Source organism: Ixodes scapularis, unplaced genomic scaffold (genome assembly GCF_016920785.2).
Source record: "Ixodes scapularis isolate PalLabHiFi unplaced genomic scaffold, ASM1692078v2 PGA_scaffold4__175_contigs__length_147842914, whole genome shotgun sequence".
NCBI classification, from domain to species: Eukaryota; Metazoa; Arthropoda; class Arachnida; order Ixodida; family Ixodidae; genus Ixodes; species Ixodes scapularis.
This window is the reverse complement of record NW_024609879.1, coordinates 132,857,274-132,878,181: the sequence shown is the minus strand read 5'-3', so window position 1 is coordinate 132,878,181 and position 20,908 is coordinate 132,857,274.

Sequence of the window (20,908 nt, the reverse complement as noted above, 5' to 3'; positions counted from 1 at the left end):
TTGCAGGACGACTCAATCTTTGACATCACTGCACTGGCGCGGATCACGCGGAAACTTCGAATTCGGCTTTGGGAAATTGTCTTTTTGCTTCACAAATTCTGAGTTCCCAAGTTTCCAATTTTGAGGGTAATTTCCAAGCATCGTCTTCAATCGTTTCGGAAAAAAAAAATATAATTTTGACTTGTCAGTGCCCATTTAAGTTACTGCAAAAAATACACAGCGAAGCGCTCTTTGAGATTCCGTCAGATGATCTAAATAAGTATACTTTTAGACACAAAATCAGACGACATCCCAAAATACGCACGAATTATAGTAAGCATAGGAACAAATTTCAAGTGGCGAACATCCTTAACAATATTGAAGGTCTAATCGACTTTCACTGCTCTCTGATCCAATTTAAAAAGGAACTGAAGGCGCTTCTGGTGGGCAGTGACATTGGTTTTTGATTTTCATTTTGGTGCAAGTCACGTTTATGCTTGGTATTTATGGTTTCATATGTTAGAAAAGGTATCTTCCTTTTAATTTGACTGCAATAGTAACTATTGTTGAAGCCACTGTTAGCTCTTATTTCATAATAATGTACATATCTTTGTATATTTCTTTCCGAGGTGTAAATTTTTTTATTTGTTTTGTTGTAAAGTGCCAAGTTGCCAAGTTGCCAAGTTGCCAAGTTGCCAACTGCCGAGGGAGCAGAGATCTTGTCAGTCATCAAGGCTTTCGTCTCTGCCCGCCTCCCGGTCAATCGGGCAACAAATAAAAAAAAAGAAAGTAAGAGAAGAATGAAATTAAGAAAGAAAGAAACTTCTAATTCGTAGCTGACGAACTTCCGGTAGAATTTTCGGGTCAGCGAAGGCAGACAGGTTGTCAGTGCTTGCTTATTCTAAATGTAGCCTTACCTGTGAATAATATACCGCTTCTTATAATTTGTGGAGCCTTACGGAGGTTTCGGAGCACTAAGCTAAGTACTTTAGCAGCTTTATTTAAGATCATGGCTATGTGCTGAATAAACAAAAGGTTCGCGGAAAAAGAATGACAACTAGGTATTTACTTTCAGATGCTTTGCGAAATGAGTCTTGTCCTATAATATCTTTCTAATCAATATTATGAGTCTTTTTACTAGATGGGACATGAACTAATTTGCATGTGTATAAACGTAGATCTCAATTTTGGCATCATAAGCTGATGCATTTTAAGTGTTCTTGCAAACACGCGACATCAATAACACTACTTAGTACTTGTTGTCTTGTAAATGACGCAATCATCCGCAAATAATTTGATATTAGAGGAAGTATAGAGGATATTATATCGTTAATAAAAATTAAAAATAATAGTGGCCCCAAAACCAACCCCTAAGGTACTCCTGAGGTTACGTCCACAAATTTAGATTTCACGCCTCTCAGAACAACGCACTGCTTTCTCTCACTAAGCTAATCCTCCTTCCATCTGGTAATTGTAAAATAATAGCAATATTAAGAGCGCTAACTTTGTGCAATGACAAGTAGTAAAAATAAAAATAAAAACTAGTGCTAAGATTGAAAAAAAAGTGCATCTCTTTTTAGTTTGTCTTTAGCTGCGCAAACCAGATCATTATAAATTTCTACTAATTTAGCGCAGCCAAAGAAACATTCGCGAAAACCATATTGGTTTGGACAGAAAAAAGTATTTACTTCTAAATGATTCATAACATTACCATACACAATATGCTCAAATACCTTGCACGATATACAACTGAGTGAAACAGGCCTATAGTTGCCTACAAACGATTTTGATAAATTTTTATGAATTCGTACATAATACGCATTTCCACTCTTTAGGGACTAGTGCATATTCAAGAGATTTGCAAAATATTTTGCGTAAGTATATTCTGACAATATACGAGCAGGATCTTAGTACCTTGAGCGATATGTCATCTGGGCAAGCTGCCTTTTCTTCTTTTAGGGGTTCTAAACACGCCCTTATTCCCTCGGTCGTGATAATGCCTGAAGGCATTACATTGTCTACCTGGTCTGCAGGGGTCGGTGAAAAATCCGTAGCTACCGCTTTTGGAAGACCTTGACTCAAAATAGTCGCTTACACGGTTAGCCTTTGTGTAATTGTCAGTTATTACTTCATTGGAATCGGTAATGCTCATGATGCGCGATTTCTTCTTTCGAGTTTTCTAAAGATAATTCTCAAATTTCAGCTGATAGACTTGGCTAATCCAGAAAAATAATCCTTCTTGGTGTTACATATGGCGTTCTTGTAAACTAAGTCTAGCTTTCCTAGACAAAGCTCAAAGTTGACACAAAGATTTTTAAAATTATTTTATACATACGTGAGCGTTGTTTTACCACTCCTTTAACCGAGTGATTTAATTAAAGGCTCAGCAGGCGTTGGCTCGTCTATCAGATGTTTAAAATAAATATGCTGCTCCACAAGGGTTGATATTAAAGTTAATCCACAAAGAATTTGCATCTTCAGTCAAAGATCTTGCCAAATATCTCATTCTTCCTTTAGTACGTTAATAATTCAGTTAAAGTTTGCCTTGCTGTACATGTACACTGTCTTAACATCGTGATTGGCGGGGACCAACTGAGGCACAATCAATTTGGCAGTTTATTATGATGACTAATGTTAGGCAAAACATTCACAGATTGAACAACACTGGGATCATTACATCGAATTGCATCAAGAACATTGGCTTCACGTGTCGCAGTCTAAACGTACTGTTCAAGATCATATGTACTAATTACATTAAAAATGTGAACGCAATTCCACAGGATGGTATATTTCCGTCCCATTTTAAAATTGGCAAATTAAAATCCCTAACAAAAATAGTACGGTCGGCAGGATGTGTTGCTAATATAGGATCTAGTGAGCTGACAACGTCACCACTGGCTCCGAGAGGACGATAAAAAAGAAAAACAAAATGAATGCCAACTTTACCATTTTTAATAAAGAAATCGGTCATTCAATAATGTAGCGTTTGCTTTTATAGTATGCTTAGAGCCCATAAATTGAGTGTTGGCCACTGACTGTTGCGGAAAGTGTTTTAGTGATCCTCTAACGGAGAAGAGGAGCATGAAAATGCCAGGCTACAACATATGATTCTTTTTTTCGTTCTGAAAAAGAGAATTGAATTGCACACATCATTTAAAGAGAACGCTTATTTGCGAAATAAAATATACGGGGCGTTCCTGAGAAAAAAGAACCGTTTTTTTTTTTTTTTGGCTCGTGTAAATGAACTACGCATCGCAGAAAGCTCAAACTCTTTGAGAATGTGACACAAGCGGTTGGGACAGAACGGTAAAGCTCGAGAACATAACTTTACCTGTATCAAAAAAAAAAAAAAAAAAAAAAAATTGAGAAAGGCGCAGTTTTGTTATGAGACAAAGCCCACCTAAGCCCGATATCGTCAAATCAAGAAATTATATTGGGAACGCCTGTAGCATCTATTTCTGTGAAAAAACAAACAAACAATAAACTGGTCAGCGAGAAAGAGAATAAATAAATAGTTTTCCTTCTGGCCGACAAGTTTTTTCACCGAAATAGATGCTACAGGCGCCCACAATGTCATTTCTTGTTTTGTCGATATTAAGCTTGGATAAACGTCAGCTCAAAGGCTTTTTTTCATTTTTTTCTCAATTATTTTGCTTTACCTAGGCAACGCCATATTTACAGACTTCAGCGTTCTATGCCAACCGCGAGCGTCAAGTTCTCACGGAGTTTGAGCTTCCTCCGATGCATGATTTATTTACCCGGGCCAAGAAACACGACTCTTTTTTCTATGGACCACCTTGTAGTTCCTCGGATCTCATTGTTTTATGTCTCCACAATCTTGCGAGTCCAAATAGAAACCGAGTTCCGTTAAAATAAAATTAAAATAAAAGAAATAAATAAAAAGACGATTGATGGAAGCATTCCAAATGTCTCAATTTGAACTTTTTTACTTTTTCGGTTACCTCTCCCTTATATGTGTCTGGTTAAAAACCAAAAATCACACGAACTGTGATGGACCACTAGCCTCGAAATAATGTTTGTATAATTTCTCCATGTTTGCTCCTGTACCATTTTTTGCACCACCAAGGTTGTATTTCATTTACAATAAGGGGGCCATGGGCTCGTCAAGCTGTCTCGACACAGCTTTTTTCCATGGTCTCCTCCATTGATGTACCATTGATGGAAATAAAATGCATTATTATTATTATTATTATTATTATTAAATGGCTACAATATTGCAGAGCACGCGGTCAATGGAACGTGTGAACTTGTCGTCAGGGCGTTTTAAAAAAGCGAGCTTGTTTCACGCTGAATTTGCGTGGTAAATATACTTCCTCAATTGTATGCAATATAAATGTTTAAATTCGCTTTCATTTGTGCCCCTAAGAAATTTGGTTCGAGGTTCCAGGTGAAAAAAAAGAAAAAAACAATCCGCCGCCAGGTGTACATGATAGGAGGATATCGGTCCGGACCGGAACCGAAAACAGGAAACACAAACGTTTCTTGCGAATTATTATTGAACAGAAAGGTTAATATTATTTCTTCTAGTATCGAAGCCGAACCAAACAGACATCAGTTGAAAAGAAAAATAAGTATGTCACGAACTGCAATGCAACGCAGGAAATTTTTTATTATTTTTTTTTCGGATAACGTTTTAAGTCTTGGAAGCTCAGTTGAAAAAGAAAAAAAAAATAACTAAAAGAGTTAAAAAAAAACTCTATTTATGACAAAAATAATTAAGCACCGAAAATTAGGTCAGCTGCCGCTTTGCGGGTCCTGCCTCCTCAAGTGCATATCACGCCTAGCACCAAAAAGGCTCATCGCTTTTCTTCCACACAGCTTATAGCAGTTTCCAGCTTCGATCTCTTAATATTTAACATTTTGGTAGAAATAAACGTAGCTTTCTTTTTACTGCCTTCAGTTTTTTTTCTTAGCATGCAAATATTAAGCGGCTTGAACTGATATGAACCTATATTATTTTATCATGTGATGCTAAATGCACCTGAACCTTTTTTCCTCAACCAAAGCAAAATATGGAAAAACAAATTGGGTTTGACACATTGCTTGATACAGCACTGACATGGAAACCTGGTTTTCATTCACAAGACGGGCTTCTATCAACCAACAAATCAAGAAGAGTTATTGCAAACGAATCTCCTGCCACAACATGATACGAGATAACGATGCCTATTTGTAACCTTTACATACGACATCCCTCATTGAGCTGGAGCTACAGCGGTGTTGGTAAGTTTCTAACATCAACCTCTACCTGCTCAAGAACATGGACAGGCTACCTGGCGAACTATTATACGCGAACTATCATAGCATGCTTCCAGAGGCACGCAAGACCAAACAGAAGGCAGAACCTGGTTTTTGGAAGAATGGGTAACAAAGCACAACGCGTTACCTTCTTAATTTGCGAGAAAAACTACTTACCGCTGAACCTGCTCAACCGAGAATCTGGGGAGATTATCTCGATTCAAGAGAAAGCAGTGCGTGTACCAGTGTTGCCAACCTACATGGTCGTTTCTTCCGCGATTTTTATCAAAATATTCCCTAGATTTCAAGAAAATGTGTTAATTTCCGTCAATATTAAGAGACTAACATTAAGGAGTAGCTTAAGAATAGATTCCTGCAGTTGGGCGGTTCGTTAGAAACCTTTTTACATAATTAAACACTGTCACTTTGTCCTTGTGTGCCCCCCCCCCCCTCCAAAAAAAAAAAATCACTGTAGCTACCACTGGGGCATTCTCTCTGACCCCGAAAATATACAAAGGAGCATTCTTCCCGCTGCGCTCGGCCGGCACGAGGAAGAAAAGAGAAGGAACGTGTCTCGAAAGCCCTCTGAAAGCCATGAATGAAAAAAAGCAATCCCTAGATTTGAACAAATTTCTCTTTGCCCCGAAACGGTGACGGGAAATCCCTAAATTCAGCGAAAAATCCCTAAGGTTGGCAGCATTGGCATGTACACCTCTACAGCGCTAAATCACCTAGGCCGAAAATTGCCGAGTCATTGAGTTGTGGACGCATTCGCGACGAAGAGAGCAACTGCACATGCCCAGAAGGAGGCTTCACAACCCAGTAAACGAAGGTGTCAGAGCACAGAAGGCCATCATTGTAATGGTCTATAGCCAGCCGGCAACAGCCAGGCGGTACCAACAGAGTGACAGCCCACGGTTATGCCCTGTCTCGTTGTAACTTGACCAAGGGTGAACGATACCCACATTGCGTGCCAAAGGCTTCGAAATGCGCTACGTAAACGAGGGAAACGCACACATATTGGAGCATGCCGCAGCGAAAAGCCTGACACTTCTTTGTAGTAAAAGCGCACTCTGTTGATACATAGTCACGTACCGATTGGCCCGCCAGGGCCGTAGCTTCCGGCGTACTGGCATGTTATGCGTTCACAGATTCCTGGCCTACCCAGTATTTTTCGCTCCACAAGATAGGATAAGGGGCACCACAATAGTAATAGCTCACGTTTGAACTATGCAGCCGCCATTCCCGAGCAGACCCAATGTTTCTTGCTTCAGTCACTAAATAGCGCCAAACCAAACAGCATTGCAGGTTGCCAATACGAACCCCGTTAAGAGTTGACGCGTTCTGGAGAATCACCTGATCTTTGCTCAGTTAGCTAATTCGAGAAAACAAGAGAAACAAAGCAAACAACCCAGTTTTATCTGATTTGGTTAGAACACTGAACACGGAAGAAAAATATTTGACAGCTTCTACGATTGCAGGAGGCACACGACAGAGCAACAACGCATCTTCAGAAAGTGTTCCACAACCCAGCAAACAAAAATAACAACGCTTGAACGGCAATTAAAAAAAAGTATATACTTTTTTAACGGGTATTTCTAAGGTAAAAAAGGCCGAGTCACTGAGCTGTGGGTGCGTGCACTGCGTCTGACATCCCACTGTGCATCCTCGAGCAGTTCGCGTTTCACAGCCCATAACAAAGGTGGCGGGGCGCAAATATTTGCAACAGTCTACGGGAAGGTTGTGACGCCAGAAACTAAAGACAAAGGGTGGAAACGTCATCTCTAACCTTATCGGCTTATCAAGTGAACCTTAACTTGGAACAAAAACTACTTGATAGCCTTACTGAGACGCTGAAGACCAGTCGACCATAGATCGACCATATAAGATAAGTATTAAAATCTCTTGATTTCCGCATTTCATATCATGACTTCCGCCTTCAATTCGTCAAAGTTAACAACTCTGTCTCAACCACGTTGGAAGTAAAATATGGTGCTCCCCAAGGTTCTATCCTAGGCCCCTTGTTGTTCCTCCTTTATATAAATGACAGTATTGCTATTCCTAGATCTCCAGAACTGAATATATACGCAGATGATACCAACGCAATTTTCGGCTCTGCCTCCAAAGCATCCCTAGAGTCATTGGCAAATAGCTATCTCGCTGAACTAGCAGTGTGGCTCCATAAAAATAAACTGCAACTAAATTCTAAGAAAACCAACTATACAATTGTTGCTCCAATAAACAAACATGATAATACTCCAATAACTTTATATTTCGAAAAACAATTATAGAAGAAGTCCCCGAACAAAAACTTTTAGGTGTTTGGCTTAAGTAGGAGCTTAGCTGGAATGCAAGCGTTAATAAGTTGACTTCTGAGCTTTCTAAGGCAGTTGGGTGTTTGTATAAAATAAGAAACCTGATCCCTACATGGTTAAAAGAACAAATATATGACACTCTTTTTTACTCAAAGTTATGCTACTGTATTTTAGTATGGGGGTACAACAACGCTCACAAACTACAATAAGATTCTTAAGATTCTTAAATTACAGAAGACAATTTTGCGGCTATTTCAAAGTTACACGGGAGATATGCAAGACCTTCTATCTGTGCCACTTTTTAGAAAACAGGGTATACTCAAGGCTAACCAAATTTATGATTTCAAATTAATGCAACTGATCAAAACTGAGAAACTTTATGATATAACTACAAGTGATGTAGTGCATAGATACACCTTTCGGTACTCTTTAAGACCACCTGCACAGAATCGTACAACTTACGGAAAGCAAACTAAAGATTCTCAGGTGACCAAATTATTAAATTCAATGGATTTTAATAACTTTTTTCTAAATTTAAAAAAAAAAAAGTTGAGGACACTCTTGGTAGACAGTGACACTGTTTTATAGCCATTTTTATACATGTACAAATTGATGGTTTTTGTCTCTGAACTTGTGAAGAAGTTTCTTTTATAATCTATATTACTAGTTGCGATCCACTCTTGATGATGTATTATAAACCCATGACATTATTTGAATCGCTGATATTTTACAGCTGCACGAGTGTATAGTATACTGCCGTATGTACGAACTGCAGAGGGGACAGAGACCTTCGTCAGGCATTTTCTGCCTTTAGTCTCTGTTCCCCTTTCGGTTGATCCGAAAGAATTAAAGACTTCAATTCAATTCAATTCAATTTTAACGAGGGTGTTCTTCAAAAATGTCTTAAATAAGCTGAGTTTGTATTATCGGTGGGGTTGTAAGCTTGAGCGCAAGCAGACCGTCACTCTCTGTAGACACACGAATATTTAGAGAAGGCCCTACAAAGCTTGCCGTAGCTACAACAAACGCCCCATTGTTTTATACTTTTGTCATCTGTAATTATTCAATAAATTATCATTGCTATCATTAAATGGTACTAATAATACGTTGCTCCACGCCCTGCGTGTTAAACCACGTTTCTTTTGGTTCTAGCAATTCTAAATCACACTATCATTGACTAAGAGCAGATCTTAAAAAAAAAAGTTTCCAGACATAAAGGCGTAAGTTTATACAGTATAAAGGAACTTTTTGCCACCTATCCTATATAGTGCGAAACAAATACCTTTGTGTAAACCATGCGTAGTTGGGAATATAATTTAAGGTGTAAAAGCTATACATGAGATTGCCTTACAGAAGAAGCTCGTCCGACGACGCCTCAACGTGGAGAGAGAGCGATTATAGAGACCATATCAGTCACGCTACAGTCAAGATAACTTCTTCACTCGGTATTTCTGGTGAATACACAAAAGGAACAAATAAAACTGAAGCTGAGGGTATTGCCGCAGTTTATGGGACTCTCGTGCTAACCATAAACAAAAAAATAAAAAATAAAGTATAGGGCTGGAAATTCTTCTAAAACTTCTTGTTTCCTCTCAGTCTTTATTTGACGACCTGCACCAGTTTTCAGGCGCCGAAGTTTTTAAGCGGAACTTCCTTCTTGAACGTCTGGATCTTCTGACGTCTACCATTGTCGCCTCCTGAGCCAAGGCCACCGGTGGTGCCATATGCGCCAGAACCATAGACACCAGAACCAAAGCCCCCAGAGAAGAATCTTCCAGCAGCATTGCCTGCTGGGCCGTAGCCAGCACTTAAACCTGTTGGGGCGAAACCACCACCATAGGCTGCTGGGCCAATGCCAGCACCATAGGCTGCTGGGCTAATGCCAGCACCATAGGCTGCTGAGCCAATGCCAGCATTATAGGCTGCTGAGCCAATGCCAGCACCATAGGCTGCTGGACCAAAGCCAGCACCACTGAGGTACTGCGGCGGAGAAACGGCAGTCCACTGGGCGGCAAATCCAGGGTGCACACTTAGTTGCCCACCACTAACCTGTACAGGAATAAAAACACGTTTGACTGTTACCACTACTCCATTGAAACGGATCAACCGCAAATCACTGCTTCCTTTTTTTATGTTCCGGAAGTCATGACCACATGTTTAATGTTCCACAAGTCGTGATTTTTGTTATCTTAGTGTGCCCCTGCGAACGACAGTGTTGTTACATGTTACATGTCTTATTGACTCTATTGTTACCTGTTATATTGACTCTATTATGCCCCTGGCAACTAGTATATTGTATACAGCTTCCTGTTCAAGCCATCATGTAGATGACAAAATGTACTGTCCGGTAGGTCTTGCGGCTGGAGAAAGGCACCAAATAATCAATCTATCTATCTATCTATGTCTTAATGTCCCAAGATATATATAGATATATATATATATAGATATATTTAAGTCTATATTACATTTCAGAGTTTATGGCGTAAGCTGTATTAATCTGAAAGAAGACTACTCCTTCTTTCCGTCGTTTTTTAACGGCTAAATTTTACCTAATCTCCTCCTTTCTTATTTCACTTTCTTTCCCATAAACACCTCTCCTAATCCTTAACCTTCTTCGCGTTTGCTTCCCCCCCCCCTTTCCATTTAATGCTGCTCCTTTTTTACGAAGCGGCTAGCGCGTCTTATTATTATCCGGTATCCTCTCCCGCCAAACCCACATAGTCGTTCGGAAGTAACAGTAACTTCAAAAAGTTTATTACACCGCGGACCTTATATTACGCTTTATATCTTTCAAGACGAGAAGGACCATCTTTCAAGGTTCTTCTCGTCTTCTTACCTTGATTTCCTCGGTTTCCTTTCATTACCTTTGCCGTCCACTGATTGTGTCACGTGTCAGTTATATTTTGTTTTGTTTTTATTGATTGCGAGAGTATGTTCATCTCTCTGTCGGCATGTAACACAGCCTTCACTTAGAAATCTTACTCGACCATGTCGTACGGTACTTACGTAGTGCTTTCTTTTGGTTTAGCGTAGAATGTTACACTATGATTAGCTTTAAACTCGTAGTATGATACCCTTCAGTGTCTCCCACCTTTTCCTGTGGTATAGTTCTGTTCCATGATTTACTGTGTTGGGTGCACACCATTTTGCGGCTGCTGAGCTTTGGTTTATATATATATATATATATATATATATATATATATAGATAGATAGATAGATAGATAACGCATCTATTTTCTTGTTTTTCAGAAACTTTTATCTACGGTGCTCACAGAAGATTGATTTTCCATCAAAAGCCGTATCTACCGGTGATAAGAAGATGTGTGTTTGAGAACACACCGCTACTTGTGCCAGGAGAGGAGAGAAGAAATGGGCAATCGTTTACTAGAGGAAAGCGTTTCTCAGTAACAGCAGGCAAATATGGTGTCGTGGTCGTTGCATATCCACTGGGCAGTCCTGAAGGGTGCCATCCTAATATGGACAATTCTAAATTTCCGCATCTTATTTCAATTCGCGTTATGTGATATCTCCGCGATGTCACGCTATCTGTGCGGCTCAAAACGGGAGGGATTAGCAACGATCCTATGGGGGTACCCTGGCCAAGTTGTATGGTTGTCCAGAAATGAGTTTCCCGCCTTTGATTGTATGACTTAGAATAAACCTTCGCAAAATGACGTAGAATGAGTTTTGGTTGGCGCGATTTCGGTTTTGTGCAAAAAAAAAAAATTGGTTTATGGGGATCATACTTATTTTCTTCTTCATCGGACTGAACAACCGCGCCTCCTAACAAATAAAAAACAATTGATGATCTTTTTTGATTGATAATTCGCGTAATCGTGCTTACCAGAAATTAAAAACAAAGTTCGTAACCGCAAAAAAAAACAAAAAAATACAACCCCCTTAAACTTGAAAAGAAAACTTGAAATAAAAGAAATACTGCGCAACAATTTTAAGACTAAAAGAATTTGCATCTCGTCGTTTTTACGTTGTTTATCGTGTACCGGAGGAGAAAGAAAACATCTCGTTCATTAAAAAAAAGTACCGCGATTCTGCTGCATAATCGCCAAGCAAAAGTCCAGCTCTTTCTCCCACCTGCAGCCGCGAGTGGCAGCCGACGGAACTACGGCGAAAAGCTTACGTGACCTCGCTCGGCTCTAAGCTGCAACATAACGCCCGCTAATGTTAGCAGAGAGAGGGAGAGGAAGCGTCCTCCGAGAGAGAACAGGGGAACCTACACGGCACTCCGAATGACGTCACTAGGAGGGGGTGTGACCCTGAAGACTGACAGTAAGTAGTTGCCAGAAATGCCAATATTTCTCTCTTTTTTTACAAAACAGCTAGGACACGCAGGCGAAATCAGTTTTCTCTTCTTTACTTTAGAAGTGTCAGGGGCAACTTCCACAAATGTTTGACCGAAGTCACGCGTCACGTGGGGGACGTGGTGTCCAATATAGGTGACGCCACTCAGTGGCAAAGACGTGAAGGAGAGAAGCGGAGATCTACTAGTGGTGCAGCGAAAACTGGCGCAACCTGGCGGCCAAAGTGAGAAACAGAAATAAAAAGGCATTCAATGCACGATTTTGAAGTTGCGAATAGCTGCTATCTTGCGACGTGTTTAGGTATCCAAACCTAGAACTGTGGGTCGGTCTCTCACGCCTCAAACTAAGGGGGAAAAAGAACAACTGGAGAATGACGCAATATTTGACAAATAAACGGTGACGAGCAATACTATCTACTGTACATAATCTATTTTATGGAAGCGTTTTAAACAATAACCGCTATATAAGGCTTGATTGTTTGGTGCCAGAAACGGTTAATAAAGTAACTGGACCCCTACGAATTCTTCGCAACATTGTTTACATCTTTATCAGGATCGTGCGAGTTCTGGCTGTTCGTTTCTAAGCGAAGTCCAATAGCCAAATTTTCCGAGTAACAAAGAACAAATACTTCAATATAAAAATCTTTGGTGTATTAAGAGTAAAAAAAAAAATCTACATTTTTATTTTACCGGTAATTGTGAAGGCTTCTACATGACATTTACGAAAATGCTAAACTAGTATAGTTTCATATTTCGACAGCAGAAGTCGATATCATATCCTTGATATAGTTCCCGTGTGTACATCTTAATTGATTTCCCGCTTGTGAATAAATATTCAACCATAGAATTTATATGCGTGCACCAATTCTAGACGTTTGCAAGTACGGCCTCTGGGTGCCACCATCTTGCTAGATGTGTGGGTAGATCGTCTGATAGTGAAGCATTGCTAAGGCCGTGAGCATGCCTCAGCAATGCTTGACTATCAGACGATCTACCCACACTTGCAGAAAGATGGCGGCGCCCAGAGGCCGTATTTGCAATCTTCTCTACTCTAACCATCTTAACATCTTCCGGAACCTTCAAATCTCACGTCTGTACTTATGAGGTGTTACTTTATTCAAATGACCCACTTTCTTGCCTTTCTCCTAATGCAACGCACTGCTAGATCCCCCCCCCCCCCCCCCCCTTTTTCGGGTAAAATAAATAAAACAAAACAAAAATTAACTGATCAGTACATATACAAGGAACTCCACTTTTCGAGGATATAGGAAGATCAATTATTGTAACGACATAATCGTTTAGGAACTTTCTGTTCATAAATCCCCTCAAAAGCTTCTGAATGTTTACTTCCCTGCGATGCACTGGGAACACCAATCGTTGCTATTCCTTCAGTTAATTTAACCAATTGTAACAAGAATGGACCCTCATCTTCCACTAAGACTGTACGGTCATTAAACAATGGTACATATCGCTTTCCTCATTGGTCGAGTTGATGGAAGGAAAACAAATGGGCAGTGTTTTGGGGGCATAGAGGTAAACTCCATACGGGCAGGGGTTTTGGACAGTATACAGTTCTTCAACGTAGCTGAACGTCTTCAACCAGCGACGAGGTGTTGAAGTTGTTCTTCAATTGCCAGGGGCAACACAAACCTCTTGGTAATTGTGCCCTGCGTTAGAGTTAGAACGGTCACGTAGCTCTGGTGACAAGAATGGTCCTACCGAGCTGCTCGAATGCCTGTGAACTGTATGAAGAAAGGCTTGGCCATTGCGTTTGTGTTTGGTTGGTTACTTATAGGAAAAAAATGTACGTAGAGTGCTGTTGATAAAACCGCAGTAATTAGATTCGGCTTTCTATAGTTCTTGACAATTTAAGATACGCAGGGCGTAGTGAGACGTGATCGTATTACTCCTGCTTCATAGCCAATCAGATAGCGACATGATGGGATAAGAAGGCCAAGGAGCAAACTCAATGCAGAAAGCGTGAACATAATACGCCCCGTTCTTTTGAAGTCGTGAGGGACTTTAGCATGCTTGTGACAAATTGTTTGAGAAACGGCAGGATCATATAATAAAAAAAATATTGAATTAGTTGAAGATAACGTAATAAAGCAGACGAGCTGGTTAGAGTTAAACATTTCGAAGACCCGATACGGAGGTTACAAAGAGGGGACAAACACAAAACGTCTCAAACACAGCTACTAAATTTAGTTGCTGTGTTTAAGACGTGTTTGTCCCCCTTTGTAGTCTCCGTCTCGGGTCTTAGAAATTTTTAATGAGTTAGTCTTGAGAGGTAAAACCGAAACAGGAGTTTCGTCCATTTGATTCCCATTTCCCTTTTAAATAAATGGATTTTTGTTGTTGTTGTTGAACCGTTATGAACTAATAAACACATTTCGATGCAACTGATAAAAAAGTTTAGCAAACCGTTTTTTATGACGTAACGTTTGAAACACTCAAATTGTTTTAAAAATAATGTCGGGCTTGCTGCTACGCATTTGCATTTCTTGATACTGATAGTTTTGGTTAAACTCCAGTATTCCCATAAAAATACAGTGACGAAGTTATAACTTCGTTATGCCGACAGCTGCAGTGGATGAACGTAATTAACTGCAACATAGCTAGTTATTCTCTGTTACATAGCTAGTGAGCTAGTCAAGCTTCAAATTATAAGCTTCGTGTCCAGTGTCCTCATGCACAAATACGTTCGAGTAAAGTTCAAAGAGCAATCATTTTAATACAGGGCAGTCGATCATACTTAAATTACTCGGTAAGGGATTTCGAGAAAGGTTTTATTGGAGCGTGCATGGCGGAGTTGGTGACGTACGCGGCTGCAGTATACGGAGGATAAGAGTGGGAACCCCTTATACCCGGTTTTAATTCTATACATGCTCGCTCTTCGGGAAAGTTTGGGGCCATTCTCGGCTGTCATCGTGTGTTCTACTGAACATTCCTGAACTCACTGAGTGCATAAGGCTTCGGGACAATCATCCTTCCTTCGCTGACGCTGGATTCGAGGTACCTATCTTTTTTAAATCTTTACGTACAAAAACGTCTCCTAAATTTTTTTTTCGGGCCTAAATTTGTTTTTTTTTAGTATATAATATCTAACCTATAGCTTTAACGAAACAATAGACGGCCCCAGTCTCACTCAATATATTTGCTTAAACAAAGCAGTAGACGGCCCCAGTCTCAGTCAATATTTTTGAACAATCTTAAAAAGAAAAAAAATACTTACTGGATAATCCCATCCTTTGCCTCTAGTTATCATGGCAAGGTAGTCGAGCGTGAGCTGCAACAAAGAAAAGCGTTCGATAATACGGTATGCAACAAAAAAAGTTCCGCAGGCGGCATACATTCGAGAGTGTAGAAGCGATTTCATTCCGAGCTATTCAGAACTGCGCGACATCTGGCCGCGGCGGCGCCGATAGACCCTTTGTAGAAACCCCAAATTGCGCGCGCGACAAAAGCGTGCAACGGGATTCTACAAACACCAAAACATCACTAATACAGCGATACTCAAACGGATGACCGTATTTTTCTAAAAAGTAAAGGAGGCGCATTTGACCGCTGTGTTGACTTTTGTGTTTCCGAAAGGAGTCGAGAAAGAGAGGGAATGGCCTCGCGTCTTCTCCGCCTCGCCGCCTTGAGGGGGCGAAGCGAAGACAGGAGGAAACTAGGAATATTCACGTCACGCGCCTCGTCGGCCTCGTTCAATCTCGACCTTTTTTCTTCCAAAAATACGGCCGCCCATTCGAGATATCGCCTTACGAGTGGTGTTGTAGGGATTGTAGCGTCCCGCCTACCGCTCCTGCATTGCTTGCTGAAATCCAAATTTCGGTTCATCATCCATTTATAAGAATCGTAGTGCGTACTTACCATTTCAGCGATTTGTTGTCGCAGCTGGAAAAAGTTTAAGTCGAAAAATATCAAATTTTACACGTTACCTAGAGAACAGCTATGAAATTAATGTGGGTGTACTCACGAGCAGGAGGCCGTACTGTAATCTTTGTTTGTCCTTTAAAGAAAAAATTGCAAGATCGTGCCCAGTTAGGGGAGAGTATTAGCAACGTCCAGATCCGACTACTTCGATCGTTTATTTGACAGCCCTACGTTTATTTTTTAACATAAATCATTCTATGTCACCTGGATTCGTGAATCCTCCAAAAAAACTTTAGGCCTGCAGTAAATGAGCGGAATAAAAGCCAAATGGCCCGAACAACTTGTTTTCCTAATAAATGTATTCTTCTCGTAACGTTACATTTTCGTGTGTGAACGTGCAGTCTAGAAAAGTAATAATGAACGTGTTGACATAATCTTATAGATAGTCACCAGTTGTTTAAATTAGTGTTTTCCGATTTGTTGACGCCTAAATAATCTTTTGTTATTTGATATAATTTGAATATGTTCATTTTCCTAATCAGCAAGTCCTATTCACTGATATTGTTCCAAAGGTTTTTATCATCTTGTAAAAAACAAAATTGTTTCTTAAACTTGGTGCGCCTTAGTAACCGCCCCCGTATCAAATAGTGCAATATTCAGTCTACTCAGAAACTAGCTAAAAAAAGAGATATATCTTAAAGTTTTTAAATTTAGGATGGCGGTACCCTCACCGTACAACCTACGTTATCGTAGTTGCCTTTCCACGTCGTCATACTACTCTGGCCCTTCTTTTCACCTTTTCTCATTTCTTTCAACATTAGAAACAGCAACCATGCGATTCGAATTCCTTTCTTGAGTAGCCCGAATAGATAATATTGTGTGTTTCAATGTTTATTTAATTGATGCAACTCTTGCTTACCACTCGCTGTTCGTTCCGGCACAAGTAAAGTTCATTGGAAAGCTGTAGGGCGAAACAAACGAGTCATGTTCTTTGTGAGCCAGAATTACCGTCATCCGGAATACTGCAGCTGCAGTTTAAAAAAACAGAAACCGCGTTCGGGCGCTTCGGTCCTGCGAATGGCACATTCCACAACGAGGCCGAACAACAGGTGTTGCGAGTATATTTGAGACGCGCTTAGTTACACCTAAATTGCCGAAAGTTGGAACCTTAATTTTGTTATTAAGTACCTTTGTTTTGTCAATTAAGCTTAGCAAACTACGCTATCCTTTAAAGGGCTGTGTTGGAGCGAGTATCTTCAACGAAGTACTGGGGTACAAAGCGAGTAAGTGCAATGATATTTTGCCGTTTTTTTTTTGCCCTTTCTCTGCACGCTGCGTCATTGTTATACTCAGCGACATCTTAAGGAACGCAGGGGGCGTGGATTATATCAGTGTAGCCAATTAGAGTGCGAAATTAACCGATAATAATGCTAAAGAACCAGTCGCGAAGCAAGAAGCGTGGACCTAAGTCACCCCCCCCCCCCCCCACACACACACACACACACACACTTTCTCATGATCCGTCGGCTTTGCTGCTTCTTGGGCAGGCTCATTCAGGCGCTGAGAGCCGAGCTGCACGACTTGAATATTTTATTTTACCTGTGTCACAGAGAACCCAATAACCACTCTGATTTTCAAATTCACCTAAATTTTACCCATCGCTTTACGCTTGACGACTGCTACTCTGTCGTTTAAAAAAATCATTGTAAAAGTTATCATTATTATTTTTATTTTTATTTTACACTAGGCGCACGACGCGACCGTCGTTTTTATGGGGGCCTACATGACTTACGTGCTGCAAAAATATTTCTTTGTTATATAAGGCTATGACCGCGCTTTAACATCTTTACGAAAAAAAAAATACAAAGCAAAATAAAATAAAAATCAGGTTTTAGTGCGTTCTGTTGGATAAGTTTATGCTTATCAAGTCAATGTAACCCCTGTAGCCCGTATTCTGCTCCTGGCAGAAGTTATGGGCCCACCTAATGAATGTAGAACGTTTGGCACTTCGTTTTAAAACCTTTTCCAACAAGTGGCTGCGCTTAAATGCACATTCTCAGACACTCCAGATTAGTCAGCAAAAATCAGCAACTGTTCGATTGGAGCACTTCTTAGCACAAATGATCTTCGTGAGCCCAGTTACAAACGGGACTTCTGTATCCGCGCTGAAGTAGCAGAAACATTAATTCAGGTTTAAGAGACATTAATTCAAGCTTCAATTAAAAATGATTACCCCGACTGGAATGAGCCTAGGTGTAAAATTTTGTATTTTTTACTGAAAAGTTATATGAAATGCCCGAATTAAGTCCTGAACTTTATATCCTCAGAATTTCACTCCATAATCCACAACCGCGTAACCTATGGCAAAGAAACCCAATTTTTGTTTTGTTTTTTAGTGGTGATTTGTTTGTCGAAAGATGGAGTTCTGTGAGAGGACAGCAAAACGACATCTAAAACTATACAAAACCTTTCTTACTCTTCATTCAAGGCTGAAAGAAGTATCTCTGAGATGCACAGGTACGTTCATGTATGTATCTTACATCGTGGTCCAGTTTCATATATGTGCTAGGAGGGTATATGGAGAAGACGATTATATCTTGTTATCGGCATCAACTTCACTAAACTACACAGCATATTTTCACCCTTTTAAACTTCTTTTTTCTAATTATGAACCCCTGTCGGTTACCGAAAACTTGGACTGTTCCTGGAGATACGAAGTTGCGCAATTCTAACGTTTCGTCTAACGGCATTCATATGATGCGAAGCCTTCGTGAGGATGACAAACACGTTGTTCGTGGTTGCGCAATATTCTCGCTTGAAAAGGAACTTCCTGGAATCTTTAGAGTCGCAGCCGACGGTTCCCTCTGAGGCAACACAGAGTGGCGAACTGTTGACGGCCACGCCGAGTTTCTCAAAAGGTTATATTTGCAAGTTCTTCTTAACAGTTTCGACTGCCTTTGCTTTTATACTTCCAGCTCGCAATTCCAAAATTGAACTCGTATGAGTGCGGATCTTTGGGTTTACGAAACGATTACTGCAATTATCGTTAATCCAAGTCATAATTGTTTTGTTCGAAACTTCGTGCGATTCTACAATTTTGTGCATGTATCCTCTGCTGAACTGTACTTTTTGGCATGCACGTAACATTCGGAGCCGCGTTAAACCAAACGAACGCTTTCACTGCATCCACCCACTTACTGCTGCGTGAACCACACTTAAGACCACCAGGAGGACAAGGCCGCAGCGGGACGTCATTCTAGCGGCTGGAGCAGACGTCTTCGGGTCCGCGGCAACTCAGGCTGGAAAAGTGTGGTTGGCTCCTAGGGCGCATGCAGACTTATATGGACAGCTATTTAGTAAGATGTGGTATATCATTTCTGAAACCAAGAACCCTCCGGTTCAGCCAAAAGCACATCCGGACCTTCTTTGATACTCACGCTGCCCTGCAGGTGTTCATATTTTTGCTTTGTGGTTTGTTATTTAAGAAGTGACATTGAAAGACCCTTCAGAACACAGATCCACATTTCTCTGTCTCTTTTTTTCTCTCCGCTGAGAAAGAAGCTGCGCGTGAGGCCATAGTTTGAGACCAGTTGAAAAGCTGTACGAATTTCGCGCCACGATGAAACTGAGAAGTAAACAAGTCCCCTTTTCAAGACACCGCGTTCAGAAAGGATCCCGCAGAATCGCGGGATTGGGCAAAGAAGCTGCTGGGGTCACGACAGTTCTTCTGGACGTGACTATTCAAACTACCGGAGACCCTTCCGGAACCATGGCTGCATTCCGTGCAAAAAAACAAAACTAGATAAGACAAACCAACCTATGGTGCTCATATTCGTAAAGGAAGCGTCCCACGCGAGTCCATCTGGCTCGAAGAGTGGTCCTTTTCACATTTTGCATGCTTTCTAAGGAACCCACTCGGGGCATTCAGTTTTGTATGTTGTGGGCTGCAGCCGGGTTTAGTTGAATGAAACCTTCTCGTTTGTGACGATCCTTGTCGGGCCAGTTTCTATGAATGCTGCGTGCCGTTTATGTTCTACGACGGACACGGCGCGAACAAAAACAGGTCTTTACGAAGCTTAGCATTTTTTCATCGTTGCGCGTAATAGGACTGGCGCAATGCGAGGGACCAGCAAAGGGGAAGAATCGTATGCAGGTTGTACGATATACTCCAAGTTGTTTACGCTGGTTTCGGAAAGAAATGTGAGATTGAAATGTTCGCCTTGTCCATGATACCTTGTTTCAAAAACCACGGGTGAAGGAATAGCTTAATTTATTTGCCTATTACGTTTCATGTCTGAAGGGTTGCTCTATAACTTACATAAAAAGAGCAAACTCACGAATTCCGACTGTGTTACGCCTTGGTTCAGATAAAGCGGAGAGCCTAATGTTGCGGTATTCAGTCCTCTATTTCTGTCTTAACCACAACATTTTTGCTTCCCTTACTTCTAGTTTGCTCGTACGAGTGTATACTCCCAAAAAGTGGCAAACAGGCTACTACTGCTTCCTTGCCACGGGTTAGGTATCGGCAAGTCGAAAAGGTTCGTTAGCGTACATTATGTTACTGCTTCGTTTTTAGTCTAGGTTTGTCATGTGATACCGTATCGTGTGGCCATGTTTCATAAACTCATAGCAAGGCGTTCTAAACCAAACAACAACAAAAAACGTAGAGCTGTTTCTTCACAAAATTGTAGCATTTATTTTGTGTTTTATAAGGCGCCATTTCTTAGTAACTTTTGTAGAATCGCAATTCTGTTCAATTCTGCCTACTTTCTTTCATGCGAGATGTTCGTGGAATCATGGCAACAGTACATTCAAATAGTAAACAATCGTGCGAGTATTCGACCTCTCTGGGCCTCTTCTTGTGCTCTCTACTATAATCGACCAAAGCAACTGATTGTACTGTCTGCAACTCTGATCCCAACATCGCGACACCTACCATATAGGCCCTTTCCAAAAGTCCGTGCCAACGCCACGTCCGCCATTGCTGGATCAAATACGCCGAGCATGTATTGGACACGAGGGTCGCGTCATCGTTCGGCGCGAACTCGGCTCGGCTCGTCAGCGTTCGGCGAGGACTCGGGTCCAATCACGGGCTTCATGTTGAATGGATGGATGAATGTTACTGGCTATACCTTTGTAGCGGGCGGTAGCCTGCGCC